General features: G+C 40.0%; 1 protein-coding gene and 1 long non-coding RNA gene across 3 annotated transcripts in view; both read left to right on the forward strand.

Moving 5' to 3' along the window:
- The window catches only part of lrrtm4l1 (leucine rich repeat transmembrane neuronal 4 like 1), a 58,260-nt gene that overhangs the window by 27,668 nt on the left and 8,695 nt on the right, over positions 1-21,897 (forward strand). The window lies entirely within an intron of this gene.
- Positions 5,715-21,488, forward strand: LOC116704404 (uncharacterized). Its single transcript, XR_004335675.1, has 3 exons — positions 5,715-5,727; positions 20,380-20,383; positions 21,330-21,488. It is a non-coding gene; the product is annotated as an uncharacterized LOC116704404 (long non-coding RNA).

The following is a 21,897-nucleotide window of genomic DNA, read 5'->3' on the forward strand; positions in this document are numbered from 1 at the left end:
TAACAAAATGATATTGTTTGCTTAAAAACCCAATGGGCTATCTCCATGACTTAACGTTGTGAGGCCCTGCCACATGGATTATGAAGGTGCTCCATAATTAAGATTAAAATCATCATTGATGTAAAGCACTTTCCTCAAGGGCCCTCTGCTGCAGGAGGATGGAGACATGGCATACCAGATCTAATAGTCTTAACATGCCGTTAAATGTGGATAAGACCGAGTGAATCATGGAGAACACATCACACAGTTTTCACGTTATACCTCTGAGGAGGTATGACTTTACACTTTACACTTAAAGCGTGGGTTATAACCTCACATGAATATAGTATCATATAGTGAATGAACAGCTGCTCCACCTGATATTTGCCGTGCACAAAACATACTGAAATAACAAGTGCACTGGGCCGACTTGGTGAGACGCTTAATCCGCTTCTCTGTATGAGGCGGAAGGAAGAAACCCTGAAGGTAAGAAATTCTCAGCCCAAATTAGTTTGTTTTGACTCTCAGCATGAATGAAGGATTTGGCTGTAAAGTAGCAGCGCCCCTGTCCTCTCTAATAGTGCGTCCCTGTGCCGTATGGCAACTGTCATGATGTCCCATCCCCCGAGTCGGGAACCATGGTGCGCACGTGTCTTCTAGTGGACAGGGGGCAAAGTGAGACCAGTTTTGCGCCTCCATAAAAAACCACAGTGAGCACTGTGCATTCTCTAGTGAGGCTAACAGATCCACTTTCGTCCTCAAAACCTGTTCCACAGCATCTGAACGAGAGTGGGATTTAACTTCTCCGTAATCCTCTTCTATTTCGAGCCCCACTTCTCCCAACGGGAAGGAGGGAGAGCCGGTGCCGGCTAGAGAACCATCTCTGGGAGGATCCAAGTCAGACTCTTGCCCGCCAAAGAGATCCCCTTCCCGGGATGTCTGGGTGTCGCTGCTGGTGGTATCCTTACCTTACCTGACTGTCCACCTAGCTACCATTGTCTACTGCTGGCGGCCGTCGGGGTGCCAACCCTGCGAACGGGGCCGAGGCACGCCTCGCTGCTCTGGTCGCAGCTGTAATATACAATAACTGGGACGTAAGAAAAGCCCATGCAGGGAAGCAAAAGAAATCTTCACAGCTGCGCATGAGCAAGGGATAAACTCAGTAGCAACAGCTCTTAGAGGATGAAGCCTATACCAAAAAGAACTGCAAAATACATGATTTGCAACTGTCCTCCAGAATGGCACATCCAGTCAAAGCTATAGGCAGGATGATGTTGGAAGATTCTCTGATGCCGCGGATGAATCATTGAATCATCAGAGACGGAGATGATGCCATTTAAGATCTTTATTTCGTTAACAAAGAACTGAGTTCAAGTCTGCTGACAAATACTAAAACTGTGCGCTGTTCGCAGGGCAACAACATTATAAACTTTAAAGAATGCTAAAACACATGTCATCCCCCTCCTTCCAGCCTACAGTTGTTGGAAATTGTATCATTTAAGGACAAAAAACTGCTCTGGAAATAGGTTGTTGCTCACGTCTCCTGTCCTGTTATTGCCATCTTCTATGGTATGACTTATTTGGAAAGACTGTTTCAATATGCTACAGAGTAATAGCTTTCCTTTCCTTGCAATTTACTGCTTAGATGATTGAATTGTAACTGTAAAAGGACTTGTAAATGGTTGGAAATACTTTCATGGCATAAACCTAAGAGATCAGCACTAGGTAACTTTTTCCTGTCTCTCATTAGAAACAATAACAAGCTCACACTAGGCAGTTCACAGTCTCTCTGGTCTTTTCCTCATGCAGTCCCTGCCTCTTGGAGATACTGAGTCTTTTACAATCCCCCCCTCCCCCCTCCCCCCTCCCCCCTCCCCTCAGACAGCTTTAAAGAGAGAAGGATGTCACACAGCCAGCCACAGCGCTCACTTTGCATATCCCCTGGCTAATTTCCCCTCCAGTTGCGTTCCACTTGATCGGCGTTCCTCCAAAAAGCATTTAGAAGAACACTTTCATTTTATGCTGCCTTTCCTCTTTACCTCATCAGTTTTAAGGAACCATTAAGAGCTTAAGTGCAAGCAGGCGTGTGCGTGAGAGATCTTAATGAATATACAGTAGGTCTAATATTCCGGATTTCAGCTGTCATTTGCTTTCCCTTCCAGGCACAGAAACAGCAGTTTTTAATGTGCGCATTGTGAAATCCTCTAAATTATTAAATTCATAATTTCTGTGATCAAGCAACATGGAGTTTTCGAAGATTTAATTATTAAGAGCTTTTTATAGTTCATAGAAATCTTTATGTTTTTGCTCTACGCAGCATCGAAACATTATTTTACACTCGAGCAGGAACGAGATCATGCTGCTCTTAATAGTTATATAATTAAATAATAACTATAATGGAAACGGGGAGCTAATGAGGGTAAGATGTATGTTTTTCTCTGCCTGGTTCAAGTTTTTTTTTCTGGTTGACAAAACAAGAGAAACAATGGTCAAAACACATTTTTTTATTATCATTTTGAAACAAGGACGGTTAAAAAAAAAGAAAAAAGCTGTTCATACAACAATGCCGACAAACCTCTTGGTGAGAAGCACTTCCACTTATCCAGTGCAACAACCTCTTAAATATCTCACAGGGACAATTTCATGCCCTCTTCCCTCGATTGCTGGGTCACCCTCAAAAGAACTTCTCCCTGCAGAGGCTGTACTGGATGATGATGAATGTACTGAAATGTGGTAAACGTGGCTCTTAACCCCAGGCGCTCTTCCCTATTGCACATGCAGAGATCCAGTTATATGTACTCAATGCAAACCCTAATGAACCGTGTATTATTAGCTGCATCTGGAGCTTGGCCCTAGAGCAAAGCCAAATAGGGAAACCTCTGGTTTACTGGATATCACAACAAAAACATAGAGAGAGAAGATTCTACAGCAGACCCTTGAAATTGTGTGTGTGCATGTGTGTTTGTGGCTTAGACCGAAGAAAGGAAAGCTCAGTGGCACCTTATATAAAAAGATTCAACCCCTCTATTGCCCTTAATTGAATTTTATAATGTCTTAACCCCATACACACCTTTTTTCCTCTTGCCATGGGCTTTGGCAGCCCCTGCGTGCTTTATCCTTCGATAACAGTAGCATCAACCCACCCACCTTCACTTGTTCTGTCAAAAACCCACAAATGTCTCATTCTGCCACGGCCTCTATGACTGCTAAGCTGGCACAAATACATAGCCAGATAATAAGTGGATAGCAGTATCATGGCAGTACTACACTGCACAGTGTTGAGTGTAATTAAAGTCAACAACACTCCTGCATACGCGCACACGCTCTCACAGTGCACTCCCGCAACTTTTCACATAGGAAGTAGTAAATGTGTTAAATAGCGCTCACACTATTTATTGATTAACTGACAGGGTTGTGCAAGTTATTTCCAAAATATAATACATTATAGATTACTAGTTACTGTCATTTGAGAGTAATAAGTTATATTACTATATTACTGTCTCTGAATTGTAATGTGTTACACTACTTTTGCATTACTTTTGAGTTACTTTTACCAAAATAACAATGGAGGTTTGACTTGGCAGCTAGCGTGTGAATTTCACCACCGGATCAATAAAGTCTCCTCTTCATCCACTTTAATACATCATAGATATTTTGTAAAATAAATATGAGAATGCAAAGTAACTAAAACTATACAAATAGATAAGTAAAACGTACAATAGGCAAGTAGGTGAAAGTGAAAATACTCAGTTAAAACTACCTTACAATTGTAGTGAAGTACAGCATTGTTGTAAAATGTTTGTTTAAAGCACATAACTAAGAAATTGATGTTGTTTAAAACTCACTATTTATAGTACTTGATTTACAGCTGTTATGTGAAAATGTACACAACTTTAACAGTAATTTAGTTTTACTGCACACCATCACAGGAAAAGCTTTTATTTTGAAGTAGCCTTCACAGAAGTTTTCTGTTGTGTACTCTTGCTAACTCACTGAGATGACTGTGAGACGCTAGTTGCAAGACATGTCCGTCAAGCTTAAGTTGTTCACTCTCTAGTTTGTAAAACGGCAACATATTGAACAGTAAAGGGTCACAGTAAAAGACACGGTCGTCATTCGAAGCCGTTCCACTACAGACGAAGTTACTCTCCACGGCTGATCAAATGCTTGTAGCAAGCCTCAGCGTTAATTCCCGACGTGTTTCTATCTGTCAGCAGCTCGGACACACTGCTGTCCACGCTGACGTACCGTCCCCTGTTGGGAAAATAGACAATTAAAGAAAGGTTGGGACACAGACGTTGTTAGTACCGTCTCTGGTTCTGGCTCTGACCGCAGGAACAGAGACGGGACTGCATCTCAACGCAGCGTAACAACTCCTGAAAATAATATCCATCTCGCAGATGCATCTGTCTCTGCGGTCGTCTTAACCATCGAATACAGCAACAAAAAAATAACACTCACGGCTTATTCTTCCTGAGTGAAGAAAAACACCACAAAAAAAAGAAAAACACCACTAAGTGTTGCGTTAAAATGCGTTGTAACTCGTGTTACTGAGATTGTAACGAGTATAATATTACTGAAATTGAATTAGTAATGCATGATATTACTGCATTACAGCAAAAAGGAATACATTACTGTAATTGTGTTATTCTTGTAACGTGTTACTCCCAACACTGTTAACTGATGTGTTCATCCCAAAATGAAATACATGTCGGAAATACATAGACATTCCATTTGTATGTTGAAAGAATTATCAGTTGACTGACTGTCAAATGATAGATTATAAATTAGCAACCCGTGTATATAAAGGGCTGGTGTAAATATATTGTAATTTGTATGTCCTCGTCTCCAAAGCTGAACATTACTGTCCTTTCTCAGCCGTGACGTAAAACACATCACGCTAGCTGATGTGCACGTATGACTCCGAACGACACCACTTTAAAAACATAGCCATACTGAGAAATACAGAGAGAGCTTCATGCAGCTGATAGTCTTAATTAGCTTTGTGTCAACTGGCTTGCATGTAACAGACGTTCATTTACATGAAATAGTAACCATCTCACAACCCCTCCAATTAAACCATTGGAGGAATAATCAGTATTGATAATTGAAATAATAATCCTTAGTTAGAGCTTTTGTGTAACATTCTATTCCTGCAAGGAATGAACATGCTGTACATCCCCATCAGCCCATTTTTCTTATTTAACCTTCCCTTGTGGCTCCTTCGATTCCTCTTTTGCCGTTCAATCAGCAACTGTGAGCCAACTGAGTTCAGACAGTAAATGAAAATAAAGCCTGCAGGGAATCAGTGGGAATCAAAAGAGGAAAGAGAAAGGCACTAGCCATTCCAAGTGATATTTATATCATTATGAGCTTTGCTGCTGATGTGCAATCAGGCAAGGAGCAGCATAAATGTACCTCTATGCAGAGAGAACATGGCTGCAGCTCCTTTAGGAAGCTTACAGCAGTGACCAGTTAACTCTAAATATGAAGGATTGAGACAAAGCTGTCTCTAAGAACATTTCCTACGTTTTACAATATGAGCCCATTAGCAGTGTGTACAGTAATTTTGCGCAGTTCATTGTTTTATGCCCCAAGGCATATGAGGTTAACATTTAAATTACAAAATATCAATTTGGAACCATTGTTTTTTGCTTCATTCTAAGTTGCCAATATTATCCAAACTATATATTGTACTACGTCGTCTATATTTCATAGGCTTGTCTTTTCTCAATGTTTTTGCTGCGAGTTTCTTTTTTGCTGGAAATGTATTTGCATGTATTTTATTTTTTTGCTCTTGTCATGTTAATTTTAATTTCGCAAGGCTCTGGCTCGTTCTCAGAAAATGATTGAATTATTAAAGTTTGGTTTTCAGAAGGGAGCAGAGACATTTGTGGAGATCACATATTTTTGAATGGTGCCCGATAGGCATGGTGTTTGCTGGAATCAGGCAGCAGCAACAGCCACATACGGAGAACAGAGTAATGCAGCCTAAAATTGCTTCTACTCAGAGTGAAAATTCAAAAAGCTTAATTTTTTTTGCCATTTTAACAGAGGGAGACAAATGTGTGTTTGGTTTCGCTTCTGAAGTTCCGACCATCAGCTAGAGCCTGTTTTTCATTTAGTGTCCATGAAATGTCATGCGTTATCAAGCGTTCATTAAGTGTTTATACCCAAGTTATGAATGGCAGAAATGTCTTTATATTGGGTAATAAATGCACTATAGAGTTTTGAACCATGCATTAGTTGTTCCTATACTGCTTATGAATTCGATGACAGGTTTCAAATAAAGTGATAATACATTGTATAAAATTCAACTTCATTGTCATTATGCACAGTACATACCAGTACAATGAAATCCAGTTTAGCGTCCAACCATACAATAGCAGTAATACATAAAGATCATCTAATATAATGAATATTATACCACTGGGGTGATAGAAAGAAGTGAGGCAACTGGCAGCTTTGATATGTCAGTATGTGACTAATAGATATATATATATATGTATTTGGTATAATACCTAATAAATAGTATACAGTAGAATGGTCTGGTTGTGTTATAGGTATACTCTTATAGTGAGATGGCTACGTTTTTTACAAAACTGCTTGAAATTCTCTCTGTGAGGGTGAGTCCTTCATTTGGAGTTGAGTTGACCAATTATGGGATATTATCTTGCCAGAGTTTATTAGCCAGATAAAATATATTAATTTCTTTCACATAATTCCACCAAATGGATTCCCTGGGTCCTTTTAATCAGTACTTTTAAAAACCAATGATGTGAGAAAACCCTTTAGGAGTTTACCCATTATGAACTTTACAGCCTGTTACTCAACACAAGGCGCACATAAGCTAACACAACACCATGCAGGAGCTCTCCACTTCCACAGCAAACACATGTACACTGCAGACCTAGATCGTTAAGGAAGTAGCGCCGGAACCGTGCAGAAATATTTTTACTACATGTTATGACATAATGATTTTCCCAATTTATGCATTCAAGTGGTTACAGTCCATTAGGGAGGTGGTGCTCTCCGTTTAAAAAAATTAATACCGAACAGTGAATCAATCATCATAATTATATTATTTTTGTTTTACGGTTCTACACGGATACAATATTTTCCAGTTGTAGGCATTTCCATTGTAATAAACTGGGAGTGGTCCACATCCTGATAGTGTTTTTATACCAGGGTGCTTGAAAAAGGTCAAGGTATCCCATTCGGTATCATGATATCATTTGCATTCCATTTTCTGTTAAATGTCACATCACTCCTGCTATTTAATAACAACTAAATATGACACTGTCACTGGTAGTTGCAGAAGGAATGCTAATTGCACAATTGCACCCTCTGGTAAGTGTCAACAGCCACTCCAGTGGGAAGTAGAGTGAAATGAAAAAGATGTCTCCTGCAGCTATTTGGCAGTTGTTCGGGTTCACATTCTATTAAATCAGGGAGTCACAGCTGATGGGGAACATGTGAACATTATTTGCATGAAGAACCTTTAACAAAAGATAAGAAGACAACAAACCCATGCCTTTTAGTTTCCAATTGTGTCCAAAGACACTAAACACTGGCTCTGCTTCAGCATGAAGTATTGTCAGTGGATGAAACAACGAAACAGTGAAGCATCTCCCCAGAGCCACGTAGTAGTGTTTAGCATTGTGGCTGCTTTGGGAGGGAAACTGTTCATCATTCTGGTAGTCCTCGCATGGAATAATGGGTATCTTCTTCCCGAGGGTAGGAGGTCAATCATGGGATGAGCTGGGTGTGATTGGTCCCTGATGCTGCTGTGAGAACGGCGCAGGCGGTGGAGATGGTGTGGTGATGTCAGGAAACATGGCCCTGATGATCTTCCTAGCCGTCTTCATTATCTCTTAAAGAGGTTGCTGCTCCGCCCCAATGCAACTGACGAACCGCACTGACCCCGCAGTAAGTCAGCACAATGGCACGGTGGTAACAATTTACCAGAAGCTTCTGCGGCAGGTTTGCTTTCTTCGGTTTTCTCCAGTAGAAGAGGCGGTGTTGAGCTTTCCCCAATCTTTGAGGGGGTATTGGTGCTCCCGGATAGATCCTCAGTCGCTGCCACGACTGAAGTTGGCAACCTTCACCACTGCCTCACCATTTGTCTAGAGTAAGGAGTAGTGGTAATTTTGTCAACTATTTTTGATTTAGTACTAGTCTTGTGCCAAATGTCCTTGTTAGTTTTAGTCATATTTAGTTGTTCACATATGTTTTTTTGTTAGTCAACTTTTAGTCAACTAAAAGTCTCGTTATTTTAGTCTAGTTTTCAGTCAAAAGAGAAATCAAGGTATCTTAGTCAAGTTTTAGTCGAAACATTTATCCTTTTAAGCCAAATTCAGTGCAGTGCCCGTTTGGAGCGTGTGCCGGTTCGGAACAGGCCTGATTGCCTGGTTATCAGACATTTTGTAATTTTAAATATGCAAAAACGTGACAGAAAATGCCAGCCTGTCAGAAGTGACGGAGAGGTGACTGTGACGCAGGAGAGAACGAGCTCATAATCGCCGAACAATACAGTTGTCTCTCTTCTACAGAAAGTTGCTAGATTTGTCGCTACTCACTTCAAAGCAGGGTATGAAAAGTCACTAAATCTTGCAAGAAATTCCTCGATTTATAGTTGAATTCAAGCTATAAGTATAAAAGTTAACTAAACATGCTTGTCGCTTTAGCCAGAAAAATAAAAAGTAGGTGCCCAGTATACAAAATATTAAACACTGTTTGTGTTGGATTAATAAGAGAGCTCAGCCAGAAGCCTGTTGTACTTGGATGTATTTAGATTCCCACAGCATGCCTCCACCAATCCTTGGAGACATTAATAGTAATTTTGTATGATATGATTTTTAGTGTGTCATTTTTTTTTTTTTATCCTTTCCTATCATGAATATTTAGCCCTCAACACATGAAAAGTGACATCTATTTCTGCAATACTGAGATGCAAATTATAAATCATGGAATAGAGAGGCGGTTTTATGAAATAAATGATACATATCAACCCTGATCCCTATGTGTCCAATAGAATATTTTGACGAGCAGCCTCTTGATCGAAAGGTCAGGGCTGTTTCAGATACGAGTGTGGGTAATTGTATCACTCTCTTCTTTTAACAACTACCATAAACACCACTGAATGCGGCAGTATTCACTCTGAGCCTGGTCCCCTGTCATTTCATAGCATCTGCATCATTGTGATTTAATGCAAATGCCCTATTAACAAAAAATAAATCTGAAGTGAAAGGATCACATGAATGAGATGAGTGAATACTGGTTGAATCACTACAAATTTGACATTTTTGGTGCCCCTGTACTACTGTAGTCATTTCAGAATACAGATTAGCTGTAATGCACTTTGATTTACACTGAGCCTCATATACTGTATTTGTCTCCATTGGCCAGATCCCAAATATATTTCATGCAATCCGCCTTGATTTTTCAGTGAAACGTGTGAATTAGGGTTGGTGGCAATAACCCAGAATGCTCCTGTTTGGTTACTATCAAAACGGCATAGTTAATGACATTTGCACTTTAGCAGGTGAGCTAGTAAAAGCAGCTATTTATAGACCAACACATGAATGAATGGTATTCAAGAACTACGAGTGAAACAAAAGTTTGATCACTTGACCCTTAATTTAAACCAAAGTTTATGATTCCCATGAGCTCAAACCCAATGTGAAAGAAAAAAACATAGCATACAGGGATGTGGTATACCAAACTCCTTACCTAATCTTTCTCTCTGGGACAATTTTATGAGGCTGTAGCAAGACTCGTACAGCCAGCAAAGTGCCTACAATTATTGCTGAATAATGGCGTTTGTGTGATGGTTACTAGATAATGACTCCCAAAAAGATCTCAATATGTTGAAGTGAACAGAAAAACCCATATTCCTTCTTGAGTTAAAAAGTCACAAAATCTGAATATCTGACACTGAAGAACCAAAAAGGTTGCGTAGTTAGAAGTAACTAGCTTTGGCTGACACAGTGGAAGGTACCAACTATACATTTCAAAATAGTTATCACAGCTACAGCAAACATAATGGTATATTCCTTTAGTCAAGTTTTAAGTTCACCACAGGTCAAATTACAATTAATCAAACACACATCTTATGTACAAAAACTTCAAAGTAGGCTGGTTATATTAAAAGTATTTCATCCTAAATGTGGCTCATTCAGAAGAAAAAAACATCACCCTGTGATACACGTGTGTGTGCCTTTGTGTGTGTTCACTATGAAATGTTGAAAGATTCATACATCCATTTTTAACAATGCCGCTAAAAAGCTACATAATTTTCCACTCACCAAAAATCAAAATTCATTATTGAAGACACTGAATATACAGTATATAAGCTACAGCAGCATTGCATTGTTAATAAGAAATGACCTGTTTAGAAAGGCTTAATTTGTGTTGACTTATTTCCATTTTAGTTCTAATAATATTGTACCAATAGTTGTCCGAACAGCATATTATTAATCACCTAAAAGCTTTTGATCATGATCATAACATTGGGTCCATTTTAATGTACATCTTTTGTTGTACTGACGCTAAAAATGCCCTCCTGTAACCAGTGGCCAAAATACTGTCCATTAGAAATAATGGAATAATAAAAAAACAGTCTACACCGATTCTGTCATACTTATTCATATTCAAATGCATTGTATCGCATTAGGTCAGGCCTGAATAGGATTTAATTAAGTGCACATTTTGATTCCATACCAACACATTTACTGAGTCAACGGCCAAAGAAAAGATGCAAATCCCCAAAAGAGGGACATTTCCTCACATCATTAGACAACTATTCTGGATCACAGAACACAAACTGAGAAGACTCACTGCTGCACATTTTGACACTATTCTATATGAAGTCCTGGACCGACAGTGTGCCATTGGTAATAATGAGATATTAATGCTTATGAAATGTTGATTAATTGATTTTCTGTGGCCACATAAATAATACACATGTACTCTAATGTAGAGTGACTTTTTCTTTCCCCGATAACTTATTGGGTCATTTCATACAGCAAGTCATTTCAGTCTGTCAAAGACTTATCAGTTTAACTTCCAATGTAAAAATAAAAGTCATTAACAGGAAATTAGAAAGTAAAGTTTAGTTTTGTGGCACCTTTGCAGCTAGGAGTAATCGCAGTATGTTGATGCATTATTACCTGTTCAGATATAACTCATTATTCCCAAATTCTATGGAGATGGCCTTGAGAATGGAGAACGGATTCATGTTCAACAAAACAAGCAGAGAAACCTGGTTTTGAAGCCGAGTGCTAGTTAAAAGAACTTAAGAAATGTCCTCAGATGAGAAAAGAAGATTTGTAGGGCGTAGACATGACCAAAAGCCTTGGTGTCGCTCGGTTTCCTACCAAGCCCCAGAAGACTTGGGAAAAGAGAGAGATTTGAATTTCAGCATTGACAAAGTCTTCTTTTAGCACAGTGGGCATGGTAGGGATGGGTGATATGATGATGGAAATTAGTCAACTGCCAAAAACAACAAAATGCATACTTGTAGCCCTAGTCATGTCAAATCCATAGTTCAGGGCTTAGTAAATGTATTGTAAAAGATAACTGCACTTTTTAGAGTGAACTTGAGTTGCCACCAGCCCAACGCACACCTGTGTAATATTCACCATTTTGAAATACTGTAGCACACCTGTGAGACGGAAGGAGAAGTTCTCACTAACGCAGATTTCAACTAAAACATGAGAGAAATTCAAGGTTTATTTGTCACATACACAAACAATATGTGTAGTGAAGTGCAATGTGGCATAGTCTTAAATTAAATTCTAATTACTTCATATATCCCCTAGGAGTAGTTCTGACGAGTATATCTGGGGTAGGCAGGTTATTTTTGGCATTGAGAGAGAGAGACAGAGCGTTTTTTTTTGCGTTTGTCTTTGTTTTTGGGGCATGTTAGGCGTTTAATGCCATAGGACAGATGAAGACTTGAGAGGGGAGAGAGAAGGGGAATTAATTGCAGCAAAGGGCCGCTGCGTCGAGGATTAAACCTCTATGTTCGCCTGCTCTTCCAACTGAGCCAACCCGGCCACAACAGTGTGTCTCTATTGGCAGTTCCACAAATACAGGTGCAATTGCAACGCTTGATTCAGTGGTGAAAGATTCCTGCAGAAAAAAAACGCAGCATTGGTGACTACACTTCAACACAACTTAACAAAGGAAGACAAAGTTCTCAAAAAGAACTTCTAAAAGAAAGGCTGACTACAAACCCAATAAAACCCTTGTCAATATCAGCGAAACGTTTCAGAGGTATACAGAAACGTAGTTTAGCTTTCAGCTATTCGTAGTCTTGAGCTTTAGTCGCAGTTGTGAGCCTTTGGATGCGGCTAGCAGAAGGCTTAACTGTTGGCTACGTTTACGCTTCATTTGGAGACAAAATGGGATCTTTTGGATCCACTAATTTCCTCAGCTGCATAGTGTTAATTTTGTCAGACGAGATTAAATATGTCTTTTTTTCCCATGACAAAGACGAGACGATGACAAGACTGTACCATGACTAAATTAACATTCATTATTGTTGACGAAAAAAGACGAGACTAATATGTTTTGCAGGCCAATTGCTTGGTTCTCAGTGTTTTTTCTCCCACTAAGCGCTGTTCAATCAGGTGCTGCTTGGCTGTGGCTCATCTAGAGATTTGGCCTGTCACCTTTTTTGTCATTTAGACGTTACACACCCAGGTAGCGATGCGGCCCGGGTGGGGGAGCCTGGTGGGGGAGAAGACGCTACAGTACGTAGCGATGTGTCCCGGGCAAGGAAAGGAGTGCTGGCGAAGCTGCTCTTAAACAGCTTGCAGAGCGGCTGGAGAAATGTATGCAACTGCTGGTAACAAAACGTGTTGTAGAGCCCAGGAGCCCTGGCTCTTATCTAACATGTGACTGTGTACGATTGTATTTGTAAGAAGGAAGAAGCCCAATACAAAACCAGACGTGTTTAACAAAGTTGTGTATTTATATAGCTGTATTTTGTCAGGTAATTATGACATTTAACCGATATTTGAGATGTGTGAACTACTATTTGACTGAATGGCTATCAGAAATAATCTCAGAAATAATTTAGTTAAAAAACGACTAAAAGGTTTTGACTAAAACTTGCCTAAGATACCTTGAGTTCTCTTTTGACTAAAACTAGACTAAAATGACGAGACTTTGTCGACTTAAAGTTGACTACAAAAAAACATATGTGGATGACTAAATATGACTAAAGGACATTTGGCACAAGACTAAGACTAAAGTAGATGTTTGTGTATGGTGACCATGTCAAATTCTCAGTGACGTAAACTCCAAGTTACCTGTATGTGTCCCACCGGTCCTCAGGGTTGTGTAGTTCCTGTGATGCTTTTTTTCCCAAAATCCACAACTAGCGCCTTAGTTGCTGCTGGTTGTGTAGTTCCTGTGATGCTTTTTTTCCCAAAATCCACAACTAGCGCCTTAGTTGGTGCCGTTTAGGAAGAGGTTATTGGCCTTTCACCATAGTCCCCCACAGGTCCCCCACCTCTTCCAGATAGACCTTCAGATCATTGTTTATGACCATCCCGTTAATATAGTGTCATCAGCAAATGTGACGAGGATGATGATTTGATTCTGGTCCTGGCCACATTTCTTTTTTCTTTTTTTTAAAGCAGGTTTCCTCACGGCATGAGAAGAAATTAAAATCGCTTTGATCCAAAAGGTTAGAGAATGAACAAAACAGTTTTTAACTTCAAACGTACCTGCCAACACATTTAAATTAAACTGATAAGCAATACAAGGGCCGTTGCTGATCTTAACCCCCGTAACTTATTTGCATGTCCTTCAAACCTTCAGCAGAGCTATAGGGGAACAGCAAAGGAAAACGCTGAGGCAGACATGTCTTAATAATTAAGAGATGGGGAGAGTTCATAAGTTTGAGTGAGAGAGAGAAAGTTGGAGCGGGAGAGCTAAACCGTGTGTCCTTGTGTGTAATAATAGAAGAGAGTTGGAGAACAAGGGAAAAGTTGGAAAGACACTCTTTAACATCCTGTTGTCCATGATGCAACACTCTTGTGTATTCTCGTTGTGAATTTGGGATTTTTAGAGCAGATAATTACTGAAACCTTGTGTGATGAAACCTTTTTCAAAAGACGTTTTTGACAAAACCTGTAATCCCAGCACAGTCATATAGCTGGCAAGCTGATATCAGCCCTTTCATGTTTAGCTAGGATACATGTTGCCTAGCAACACACGCAGCAGGAATTCTAAAGCACTGGAACTATTATGTTTGTGATATTTATTTTGAAAGAGCTAAATCAAAAAATAAGTTAGACAACAAAAAAAACAAACCATAAAAAGATGATTATTTCAGGAGCTGTGTGTGGTATTAGAGGGACAGCAGATATAATGGATGACACTGTGGCCTCGTCTTCTATTAAACCTGCAGAACGTACCCCTGTGGGTCTGACGCCTTAGATGATACATGTATCCTAAGGGTAAGAAATTATTTCTTGCTCTATTGTTTATGTGTTTTTTTAATTTACTGTGCCCCACATGTTACATATACAGAGAGAGACTTGAAGGGGCTGCTCCTAATGCGGCCAGCCATCACCTTCATAAATCATAACCCTCAGGCACAGATAAACGTGCATGTGCACTCACGTGCATAAATATCCGCACACTGAGACCTTTCGGTGGGAACGTGCTCAGTTTGCTCCAAGCCACAACTCACTAGGTCAGATTTCCTCAGGGAGATCTTTGAGCTCTTCCTTTACACTACAGTGTATCTCTTACTTAATGCGTACACACACAAACTCACTTTCTGTTAAACTTCCAATGATCCTCTTTTAGAAGAGCTTACTCTCGCTAGCCCACTTACATATGGGTCACCACAGCGGGGCTTCTAATGAAATATAGTTTGTGTTGTTCGACACAGGGATGGTGTAGAGGCTGAACACACATAAGCTGAGTTAAGCTTGTTTTTGAGCTTGTTTCTTTTCTTTCAGATACAGTAGTTACTCAACACATAATAGAGACTCAGGCATAATAGTATTATACATTTGAGTTACACAAAAACATACTCATTTTTCAAACAGCATTTTCTTGAAGTCCATCATGGCTGGTAAAACTGCACATGTTCTTAGTTTGAATTAGGTGATGAGGTCATTAAAATAAGGTGTTTAGCTTCCATTATCTGCACATCCAGTGATTACATGCAGGTTGTAGTGATGCGTTTGTGGTATGATATCCATACAGTTTGCTTACCATGTGTTTTTCTTTATTGGTATCCTGTAAATGTCTAAATGCTGTCATTGCAAAGTTTGCAATTTCAATCCCATAAAAATGTATCGCTGGAGGCAAAATATTGCACTTGCTGACAAGATTTATGTATTCATACATCATGCTCTTAGCACCAATATTAAATCGTGGTACATGTTATTTATGTATTCAGAAAAAGATGGGGATGCATTTCAAAGTGAGGAACACATATCCTGTGCCCTCTATTAAAGGCGGGGGTTGGTAACTATTTCCAGTACACACCTTTTTTTATATATTGTTTGAAATGGTCGGAGCCCCGAGGAGATGCTACTTTTAAAATCTTGCCAGCTTTTCAACATGACCAACCCTGCCTTCAATGTGCTGTGTTAATAATAGTGTGGCCTGAATGCTGCGACCTTGATGAAAACACAATCAGAAATGTTTCAAACCAATAACAGGAAATCCATTCATTTACCTTTAATGTCCATTCTGAGTTCAGTTTGTCTGTCTTTTAATGTCTTGTTATCAAAGAGAGCATCCCAATTACTCCAAAACCAACTTCTCCAGACATTTACCTACATCTTATATCTTTGTTCACGGTGGTCTATCTAGTCTTACGTTCTTTTATTGGCAACAGAAACATCAAACAACGACGGATCCATGCGGCATATTATTAAGACAGAAATATCACTTGATCCTGGTTAAATCAGAGGACCAAGTATGTGTTTGTGTGTCTGAGAGAGCGAGAGCTTAAGAAAAGGTGTAAGGATCTGCGTTGCTGAGATCAAGAGCTTATACAGGCATCAAGCTCAAAATTATTTTTCTCTAAGCAGGAATAAGCTTGGTTGTGATGCTTTACTTTGCTCTCCTTTGCATGTATCCTATGTGGAGATAACAGCCCATCCATGTCTGCCGTGATCTCATTTGACAGGAGTGTGTGAATCTAAAACAGACATGACAATACACAACACATACTGTATGCACAGACGTGACTACGAATGAGCAGCTTTGTTCATACATACAGTACGTTCATAGATACCGGCAATGTTTTCCAGACCAAAGTTGCAGTGCACACATATTTCAATTGTCCCGTTAACTTTTCACAAAGAATTGACGCATTCGGTCCATTTTTCATTGTCTGCCTCTCTTTTTATGGTCTTTATGGAAAAAGAAGGGAGCATGAAACATCACTCAAGCACACAGGCTACGGGCTGGGGAGACAGAACGGGGTAATTGGAGCCCTGAGTGGAGTAAGAGGCGTGTGATCTCTTTGAGAGTGGCTGGCATATGTCTGTTCCATCCAGATGTCCTAACTGAGAGTGAACTAATTACATCATGTTTTTAGCCTGCTACTTAGCATCCTAATTAAAAACACATAAAGGCGTCAGAGGGGGTGGAAGAATCTAGGGACAGTTCTTGACATGTAACTTGCGTTCTTGAAAAGAAAAAAAAAAAAGTGGTCCGTTTCCCCTCTGGAATGTCTAGATAGGCAGCGAGAAACCACATTTAGAATCGTGCACTTTTTAAATTATGTTATAAGTGTTTGTTGTGCATGCAGTCATTTCAAAGCAATGTGGACAGACCAGTTATAAGTGTAAGACTCATTATTTTCACAGATAATTTTTTTGGAGAAGCAGAAAAATCTAAGTGCCCCTGACTATGACTGTTATGTGTAGTTTTGCTGCAATTACTGTACAGTGAAAGTCAGCTCAAATTACATTGTAACACATTGAAAATGTCCCCATTTAAATACAAATAAATAAGCGTTTTCATTCAGAGGTTTGCTGACATCTTCAATAGAGTCCTCCTCATAATGTTCCCTGACTATGACCATTTAAATTTTGAAAGTTATTTTACTGTACAGTTTGTTGTTTTTTAATGAAAAGAGAAAGTCACCTACAAATATGTATAACACATATAAAATGTCCTTGTGTTGAAACTCTTCTCAAATCTGACATTTTAATGCAATCCTGTTTCGCATGACCCTGACTGATTCAATTCAATTCAATTCAATTTTATTTATAGTATCAAATCATAACAAAAGTTATCTCAAGACACTTTGCAGACAGAGTAGGTCTTGACCACACTCTATAATTTACAAGGAACCAACAATTCTAGTAATTCCCCCAAGACCCAGGCTCTTGGTAGGCGATGTCTGACAAGGCCGGTTGGGGGTGTGATGAACAGTGGCAATAACAGTAACAATGAAGATAATGGAACAGTGACTGCAAATGGTAGTCGTAGTAGTTCATGTCATAGCAAGGAACTGCAGGACGTTACAGGGTGTAGCGTGGCATAGCAGAGCATAGGTGGACGTAGCAGGACACCGCAGGGCATCGCAGAACGTAGCAGGGTGTAGCCGGGGGGTGTAGCAGGACAACGGCAACAGCTGCAACCAAGGTCTTGTTGTCATCCTAATCCAAGGAATTATGCTGGGCGAAAAAGAAAACATAAGGACTAAGACAATAGTAATTCCATAATACAGCCCACTATAGCGAAAGGCTTGAAACCCTGAGAAACACAGCTGACCTTTTGAAACTCTCGATTCGAAGCATCCTCCTAAGTACGACGTATTGAATATTCACACAAACAGAACTTCTAGTTAGAACCCCCAGTTTAAGTCAGTTTTCAGTTTTTGCATCTGTGTTTTTACAGAACTCTCCCTCACTTCTTTAATGTGTGGGTGTTTTTTACCAATGACATCATCAAAGATGATAGGATGTTCATAGGATGTATGATGTACACTAATTAAATCCTATTAGCCATCATGAAAGGCGTACTGCGTGTTTCCATGTCAGTGAACACTACTACGGGGGACAGGTCTAGAAACCCAGTCCAGTCCCTCCAACACATGGATTTCCCGCCCCAGGTTGGACGCTGTTGGTACCGTTTATCCCTTGTGACAATGTCTTTGGGGACTTTCCTGCATGGTGGCTTCATCCAGCCAAGTAATCTTTGCCTAACAAGGTGAAGTTGTCCAGTCTGAAACCGCTAGAATCCCTGCCAGCTTCTCATGTCTTGCTTTTCCAACAACTAGAAGCTCGAATGCGGGGGAAGAAAGGCATAGAGAGGCCTTTTTTTGTTATAGTGTGTGTGCAAACACAACACTCCCTAGGGTGGATTGTTAAGGGGTGGTCCAAGATCCACAAAGGTCAGTTGGTGTTTGTCTGTGAGGCAAACAAATGCTCTGTCTTTCAGAATTTTCAGGACCTATCTTGTCAGCTGTATTGGCTCTTTTCTGGAAATCACATGAGCCCCGGTGTTTTATATGCCTGAAATGTCTTCTGAGGCAGAGATTTCTTATGTCCCAGTGACAGCTTCTGTGAGATCAAGCCAACAGCTACTGTACGCAGTGGTGTAGTCTAGTTTTTTTTGTAGTGAGTATATTGTGATCTTTCCCTCCCAGCTTCATAATCGCCAGTCCCAGAGCGACGCGTCCCAGAGTGACAACCCCATAAATATGTTATAATGTTATTCCGTATAGCATCAGCCTTATATGGCTCATTTTCTGGAGTTTCTGCACCGTTAACGTCTGCTGCAATATCACTAGAAGCAGAAGTATAGTTTTACCCAAATACTGTGTGGTTTAAATTTGCTTTCGTTAAGAGTGGGATTCAAGTGATTCACATTAATTTGTTTTAAATTTGCACAGAGAATGACTGCCAAGCAACTGTGTTGTTGTTCCTACGCAACTCGTAACACATGCGGGGTGGATTTATGAAGTTGTGTCACAAAAAACAATTGTTACTCATCATTATCCTGCCGCTTTTGTAAGTGGGTATACAGAAATCCTTGACTTTTTCTAGTGGGTGTAAGGCATATACCTGCGTATCACATAGACTCCACCACTGTCTGTATGCTTCTACCACGTTCTGCCGTGCTGCATTGGTGGGAAGGAAGGACCCATGACCCTAGTGTTTGCCAAGTTTATCCTGGGCCCCTGCCAGCTCGTCGGAGCTCCCACTTTGGCTTGAACCAAGGAAGCTACCTTGGCCTTGCTTTTAGAGATCATTTTATGCTGTGTTCATGAGAGTAGAAGAAGTATTTTCAAAGGCTGCCACACGCACGTGGAGGAAGACAATGCTCAGATGCATTAACAACAGCTCTGTTGTGAAAGGTCACTTATTAACTGTCAAAAAGACTAAGGATATGTGTGTGGACTTTAGACGTCATCACTCCAACCCTGCTAACACTACAGTTGGGTTGGTCACGATGTAGAAATTGTTGAATCATACAAGTACGTAGGCACTATGGTTGAAAATAAGCTGAGCTTTGAATGTAACACCAATACATTGCATAATAAAAAAGCCAGCAGTATTTTTTTCTGTATGAGGAAGCTGGAAAAATCTGAAGTTGACAGATCCCCAATGACTTTGTTTTATAGATCTTTATTGTGTTTATCTTGTACTGTATCTGTTGGTAGGCTTCACTTATTCTGAAACAAAAAAAATGCATTAAAGGGAAACAATTTTTTTCAACCTTGACCTTATTTTCCTATGTTTTGTGTGTGTAAGTGACTGATAGGAATAACAATCTTTGAAATTGGTCCAGTATTCAGTCCCTGCAGGATTTCTCTGCCTTTTTGAGATTGTTGCAGCCCAAAATGCCTGATTTTTGCGGGAGCTTTTGTAAAAAATAGCGATAAAAGTTGCAATGTAGTTTTTTTTTTTTTGTATAGTTTTTTTCAAAATAAAAAGGAAACTTGTTTTGGGGAGAATAAAACTACTCTAGGCTGAGTTTTCTTAATAACACTATCAAAAAGGCTCAGGGTGCTGCAAATGTTGGTATAATATGAACATGGCTGGTGGATTTCAGACAAAAAATATTAATTATTTAATGAATCAAATTTGTCAGTGGCTTGTTGATCTTTACATTTTTTGTTAATTTCCTATCTTGGCCTGGGACACACATTCATACGGTTTAAAAAAAGTACTTACTGGACTTTAACTTATCATTACACTTACAATAACAATCGTAGCTGTCCTCAATTTAGGTCATCCTGTACGTCTCATCTCCGGTTTGTCCTGCATCCACTGTGTGTGTTTGTGTGTGTGCGCGCATGTGTCAGTCGCGGGGGAACCTCAGCAGCCCCGCTGAAAATCGTTAAAGCAGACTTTGTTGTTAAAATGTATACAGGTTGGCAGGACAGTCTAAAATGTTTAGTACGGTCTTTCGCTGTGCGTTTTGTTGGTAAATGTGAGATGTTCGAGTCACACACGTCTCGTTAGATGAACAAGGAAATTAATAGGGCGACGTACGTGTGACATCAACCCGTTCTCACTCCTGCTTGGTCATTGGCTCTCAGAGTCACATGCTGATACAGAGTCTTGCACGTGGGACTGCTGGGATTGGTTGAAGTCGCAGGAAACTCCGGTTATTGGTCAAATTTGCAAAAGAGTCGCGGTGATTGGTCTAAATTGCGGGTCGCACCAAAGTCGCGTGATTGGTTGAATTTGCGTGAATTTGCGTGAATTTGCGTGAATTTGCGTGAATTTGCGTGAATTTGCGCAATCTCGACATTGCAAAATTCTGAAGGGACTGAGTATTAAGCATGAACGCTGTAACCGGCAGCCACAGACCGGGCTGCAATAAAATCCTCTTTGAGACCTTTCTGTTTAACCAGGAACAGCTCTGAGGTCGCTAGAGCTAAACCCACCAGACAAAAATAAATACTTTTAGCGTGTATAGAGCCAACATATTTTCACATGTAAATCGGTGAACTATGTTTATTTTAACCAAAACTAGAGTTGTGACTGTTGGAAAAGTGAAAAGACGATCCAAAACGGCTTTTCATAGTTTTGTTTTGTTTCTGCCGACTTTAGATGAAGTGTAGGGCGGGGCAGCAACCGTCGATACTTTTATGGCACCGAACGAAATACTCTGATCCTGTGAGTATCGAAAAATTTGTTATCTTTCGGTACCAAATTTGGTACCTGAGAACGCAATAATCACAAGCTTATCTGTCCTTTTTGCCCGACACACGCAGAGGTGCGGACGGAGTAACCTCAAGCAAAGTACGTTGGCTCTGCTGTTTTGTTGAAGTCAGAGTGACTCACGGCAATGCCGATAAAGGGGTTTCAAGGGTGGTTTCAGTTATTCAAAACTTCACGCAGATATTAATAGCGAGGCGAAAGCGGTCGCGGTGCTGTTGACGTTACACTTTTTTTGAGACAAGCAGGCACAACAGTGGATTCTATGCCCTGGAGACTGACTGACAGGCTGAGGTCATAAGGCAAGGCAGCTTTATTTCTACAGCACCTTTCAGCAGCAAGGCAATTCAAGTACATGCCTTTGCACTTAAGGTAGTTCTCCATTACGGTAGTTCAATGGGCAGTCACCAAGTTTTATTATTAAAGGTTTGTGTCATTATGCAGTTTGCACCAAAAAGTCTTTGTTGTTTACATTCCTTTGCATTTAGGTTAGTTCAACCTTAGCCTGTACACAATGTCATTTATTCATTATTCATATCGTGTTCATGTTGTGGCAAAAATGTCTCTTTTTTTGTTAATTTTGGCCCAGCTGGGATTGATACCAAACCAGAGTATCTGACTGGCGCACCCCTATCCAAATGCACAACCAGTGTTATTAATGTTACTCTGAGTGAGCAGTGTTACCAACATTTTTACATTTTGATAACTGTTTTGATTAATAATTAAGGTGGAAAATAGAAGTTTTGTGTTT

This window comes from Etheostoma spectabile, chromosome 16 (genome assembly GCF_008692095.1).
Source record: "Etheostoma spectabile isolate EspeVRDwgs_2016 chromosome 16, UIUC_Espe_1.0, whole genome shotgun sequence".
NCBI lineage: Eukaryota > Metazoa > Chordata > Actinopteri > Perciformes > Percidae > Etheostoma > Etheostoma spectabile.